This window comes from Schistosoma mansoni (assembly GCF_000237925.1).
Source record: "Schistosoma mansoni, WGS project CABG00000000 data, supercontig 0201, strain Puerto Rico, whole genome shotgun sequence".
Lineage (NCBI taxonomy): Eukaryota > Metazoa > Platyhelminthes > Trematoda > Strigeidida > Schistosomatidae > Schistosoma > Schistosoma mansoni.
In genome coordinates, this window is record NW_017386075.1 from 221,039 (window position 1) to 227,038 (window position 6,000).

The 6,000-nt window shown below is 35.8% G+C and overlaps 1 non-coding gene across 1 annotated transcript; it reads right to left on the minus strand.

The window, feature by feature from the left end:
- Nucleotides 1-5,654: 5,654 nt before the first annotated feature.
- On the minus strand, nt 5,655-5,721 carry Smp_tRNA_01523_Gln_TTG.1.1. The gene has a single exon. It is a non-coding gene (tRNA).
- Nucleotides 5,722-6,000: the final 279 nt, after the last annotated feature.

Here is a 6,000-nt window from a genome sequence, read left to right on the forward strand (position 1 = left end):
AGTTTTCTTAAAGCTTCCTTATGTTTATTCGTCAAAATTCCTTTGAAACTATGTCCATGATTTAAGTATTTGAAGCAACAGTCCACCAGTGTTGATTTGAACCTTTCGACATTATCATTTGATGAAGTTACTAATTCTGTCGTTTGTGCATCAAGATTTTCAAACAGAATTCCGACGTCCATCTTATTAACCGTCTTCTTTTTCAAATCACAAAACTTAGGGTCTAATGATAACGCTTCTAACTCAGTCGTATCAAGCTTTACATTAGAAAAATTGTGTACGTACTAACGTGGATTAAGTGGAAATTTTATTTCTGGAATCTGTTTGTCTAGATTTTTCTTCTATTGAGTTAGCCACCAACTTAACATAGTCCAGATAGTACCAGGGAGCTCTTCTACCGCGTAAATTCACTCGTTGACATTTCGGTAATATATGAGTTTAGAGAATCGATTTGATTTTAAGCGCATAGCGTTTGAAGTAATTGGTAACGGAGATAGGGAAACAAAGTTATTGATTTCAGGTACTCAACTTCTAATTCTATATTACACCTAGTTTATTGGTTAGTAATATCCCCTTGATCCTTAGACCTAAAAATGTATCTCATAGTTGTATACATAAACATACACTTTGTAAAAATGGGCTACATTTGAAACATATACAGTACCGATAGTTAATTGATCATTGAACAAGTGATTAGTATATCTTTTAAAGTCTTTCAGTTTTGATCATATTTTATCGATCATATTATAATGTGACTATTAATGCATGTGATTTAACTTCTTGTGAATTATATTTAGATGTTAGGTCTGGAAAATAGTTGATAGAGAACCTTGTAAATTTAGGTTTTGTTCTAGTTGGCCCTCATTAGCAGAGTCTATCTACAATATTAAGAGAACTGGTATTCTTCAGTGAATTCGAATCCGACTTAATGTGTCAGTGTCGAAAATGTTGTCACTAAGGTATTAGAGCAACAACTGATTCATCACTGTAGAGGTTTTCATAAACCTCTACTCTCTCGATTAATACAAGTTGATTTTCTGAACTCACACTGTATCCAGTTTGTGTAAAATATTAAAGTGAACTTAAGTTCCTAAACAGTGATTCTGTCATTTTGTACAAAAAAGGGATAGTGAAGCCTGTTGTGTGATGTAGTTTTATGGCTAACTAGACTACAATTCGCCCCTATTTTTTCAAAATGTTCATCCTTAAATCTGATATGTTGTAAATTCATCCCAATGAATCATAATCTCTGTATTCGGTAATGTATGTTCGAAATTTCTCAACTTGAAAGTCGATTTCTTGAACAACTAGTATATAGTCTCACTCAGTTGATAATCGTTTTACTAAAGACAATTTCCATGACTTGGTTGGATGTATTCACATGTCTACTTAAATGCTGGAGTTCGGCAGTTGTTGATCAGTATGGCATACATCTGAATTCCTACTAAGATTTTATAGAATCACTGCAATAGACTGTTAGTTTTATGTGATTGCAAGTTACGTTATATCAAAAGGATGTCTAATTAAATGTATACAATTTTGAAGCATCATCTTTGTTATGCTTTACATTGGCTCCATGAAACGGAAGTACATTAATAAAAAAAACAACAGAATTCCGTAGTGTTTACCTCATTAATCTCGCCTCTTAACATTTGAGAAAACAAAGAACTGGGATCCCGCTACAGCTTTGATTGATAATTCTACATTGTGGACAGTTGTAGAAGCATTTGTATTGTTTTTAAGAGTCAGTTTTTCAAGGAGCCTGGTCCAACTTTATACGTAAGGTTTAGAAGTATTGTTTTTAGGTAGTCCCGGTCGGGGTTTCTTGAAATGTATTTTCAAAAATATACATAAGTTACTAATCATTGTATTTCCTTGAGACCACTATGACTCGTAGATATGTAAAGTAGTGACCACTCTACGACTTGGTCGATGGGATTCTTTTTAGCACTTGAAATACACAATAATCAAGTCAACATTTGGAATATGTCAAAATCCATCCTTCTTTGCAGTTAGTATAAACTATAAGATGATTGCCATAGAGCTTTGTGGTTTCCAATTTTAATCTTCAACAGGGCGTCATAGATGTATGCTAAGTAATCTCGATTAGTGACAATAATCAATTTCATAGTTGATCATTTAAATGGTTAGAGCGTTATGTCTACAATGGTTATTCGTCGAATAGCCCTTCACACGTTGGTTTGTAAAATTGGGTATCACTGAACCTCACATGGTAAATTTATCTCAAAGGTGAGCGCATAACCATGCCCTCGGTGAACAGGCGGCACTGTTGTATTTACATGACGGTAAAAATAGGTTTATTTATATTAACTGTTTCATATTAGTCAAGTTTATTTCCACCATTAAATCATGTTAGATCTACAAATTACGTTACCAAATGATTACATGATTGGGGCGATGACTAGTTCCCAGATGAATTTTGCGAAATTTGAGTGTCATAAACTACGATGACACATATCTCACGTTACGCTCCGACAAAAATTAAGAACAACTGTGCAGACGCATCATCTTAGTATAGGGCTTATCAACAGCGTACAAGCACGACTGTGCTAAGTACCTAAGTCAGTGGTCTATTGGTTAAGCGCCATCTGAACTCCATTCTTGGTGCACTTACAGATATACACTACTAAAGAATCGCATACTATACTTAAGCATCTATCCAATGCTTTCAGGTTTTTCAATCAAAGCTGTAAATCTTAACTATCACATAATGATAAAGCGAACTGATTGGAAAAGCTTTAATTGACAAATAATGATGTTTACGAACTTGAAAAAAAACTACAATGGAGATGTACATTGAAATCTGACTCAGTTACTCTATGCAACGACACTATTACAATATTTTAAATAGAGATCTTATTCGTTACACTAATCATTGATTTTAATATAATTTCTTCATTCTTACATATACATAACATATTTATAGGTAATTTAATAGTTGAATTCATGAGTCGATTAGAGCGAGACCATCATGGAAAACCTGGAATCACTGGGCAGCCGCTTCATTCTAGTATAGGACTCCTCAGCAGTGCTCATCCACAATCCTGCTAGCGGGATCCGGACCCAGGACCTTCGGTCTCGCACGTGAACGCCTAACATCTAGACACTCGATTTATTTAAACACAAATATTGGTACAAAGGAGTACCAGATACATATGCGCCACACAAATCTCATTTGATTTGTGTGAGAGCTGTGATACTGTCTGGGTGGCCAAACCGAAGCACGTGGTTATCTTAGGGGGCCACACCCGGAGCCTTTGACCTTAAGATCTGTTCCACAAGGCAGTGAAGCATCGTGAGGATATGCAGTCCCATGGTAGCCGGTGATCAATGATTGATTCATACGCCATTTGTTACCTCAGAATCCTGTAGTACATGTTCACGATTGGTTTGGAATCATGGTTTTCCAACTCCCCTAGGTGAATTTTCTGTGTCCAACAAACCGGTTAAAGCTCTTGACATCCGCTCTTCGTCTTCTTAATTTAGTATACAACAACAATGCCACGAGAAGGCAGTGAGTAGGACTTCCCTAGCAGAGGGTATATACGCGTGGCCATGTGAGAGCGTTTCGAGAGGGAGAGCAGACTCTCCCCACCTTCGACCGTACCAGGGCATTTGGGGGCTAGACCCTCGAGTCGGCACCCTACAGTGTAAATGTCTAACTTCAACTAATCTGCGAAATTAATTCTGTAATTTGGTTTCATACACTAATTAGATGTTTAATAAGCTTAATGTACATGAAGATGTGTATGTAGTGTAAATGTTTATGTAAACAGAATCTAAAGTTAATGTTATAAATCAGTATATTTATGTAGATATACAGTTTAAATGCTTAGCATTAAATGATCTAGAAATTTGGTTGTTGCTTTTTTATGACTACAAAAAGCAATAATAATAATCAACTTTTCATGACAGATTTGTAAAAATTGATAATCTGGGAAAGCTTTTTCTTTAAAAGAAACAAGATACTTATCAAAAGAGGGGTTTTGTGGAGATTGTAATAAGTTAATGATCTCATACTAGAACATAAATGTCGTCCAGTGCTTCTAGGTTTTCTATGATGATCTAGCTTTAATTGACTCATAAATTCAACTGTTAAGTATGGTTGCTCAATTTCGTGGATTGGTTAAAGTTAGACATCAACACCGTTGAATGCTGGCCTCCTCAGTGGTCTAGTGGTTGAATGCTCGTGCGCGAAACTGATAGGTTCTGGGTTCGATTCTCTTGAGGCGGGATCGTGGATGTGCAATGCTGAGGAGTCCCACAATAGGACGAAACGACCGTCCAGTGCTTTTAGGTTTTCCGTGATGGTCTAGCTTCAATTGACTCATGATTTCAATTATATAGAATTACTAAAATCTCCACAAAAACCCGCTTCTATTAAGAAACTGTATATCAGATAGTAAAATAATAAACTTTGTAGGATATTTAAAAATGAGAACAAATTACATTATTGTACATACAGTATATCATATTTTGTTTGAAGCAACTTCTGAAAAATATCATGGTCATATGTATATTTATATGTATATATTCCGTTTCTCGCCGGCTATTTATTGAACAGCAAACCAGGAAGCACTAGGCAAATGTCTTGTCTTAGTATGAGACATATCGACAGTACACGTCTACAAACCGATCTACGATCGAACCCAGAATCCTCAAGCCCCATGGGTGGTCCATATTCTCTAGTAGGATGGTGAGTGCACTCTGTTGATAAACTCCATACTCAAATGAAATATTTGTACAATGGTTCCCTTGGTATTGTTTACTTGAATCTTCCCATTGATGTTTAGAACTGTAATTGATCAGTTTCTTATTGGCTTATTAGCTACTATCCATCTTTACTTATAATGCTTATAAGTTAAGTCAATCCTCGCAAGATGTACATGTGTCAATAGGAGACTGATCATTTGCAGTCCTATACATCAATGGGAAGATTCAAGTAAACAATACCAAGTGTATTTGTTTTATTATTCACATAGGAAAATCGAAATTTAACGAATCAGTACAGAGAAGAAAAATAAAGATACATTTTTCATATTTAACAATAGATTACATATTTCTTTACGTGATGAAAACTACTCTGCGACAAAAGGGAACCAAAGGACATTGTACAGTCGTTTCTTTTTTAGTTGAAGATTTCTCAGAAGTAAATACCTATAACCCAACATGGGATCGGACCTAAAATGTTCGATTCTCCTGGTGAGGGAATTATCATTTAGATCACTGAGCTTTTGTTTGTTGACCCATACTTCTAAATGGAATCAGTCCTCAATATGTTATGACTGCTAATCACCATCATCGGTGGTGACTGTCTCTCTCCCATTGATGTTGAACTCAGTCAGTTAGGATTCTTCAATAGAATTTCGATGTTCTATATCAATTCTAGCGTCAGTGATCATTTTTAAATTCATTTAGTATTGTTTGTTTGAATCTTCCCATCTATGTTTATAACTGCAACTGGTCAGTCTCTTATTGGCATATGTGCATACTGTGTGTATTGCCTCGATATAGCCTTAATTCACAAACATTCTAAGCAAAGATGGATAGTGCCTAGCATTGAAATCCAGGATGCGCGTTTCGTCCTATTCGGGAGTCGTCAGCTGGATGTACCTGCATTTCAAAGATGATGTTCATTCTGGGACTCGAACCCATTACCTATCGCTTCAAACGCCATCACGTTATCCACTCGGCCACTGAGTCGACGAAACGCGCACCCTGGATTCCACTGCTAGCCACTATCCATATTTGCCCACAGTGATCATTTTTGTTTGCTTGAGACTATACTTAAATTCTTTGCTTAAAAATAGAAATAAACTTTACGTTCTGTTTTTCAAGAATCAAGGTTACTGATGCTTTCGATTAAGGTCAATTATCTATCAAACATACCTTGACAAATAGCATAATTTGACCTTTGGTACTATGTATATATAACCACCATATAAATACTTCCAGAATTTGCATTTAACTACTCATGAG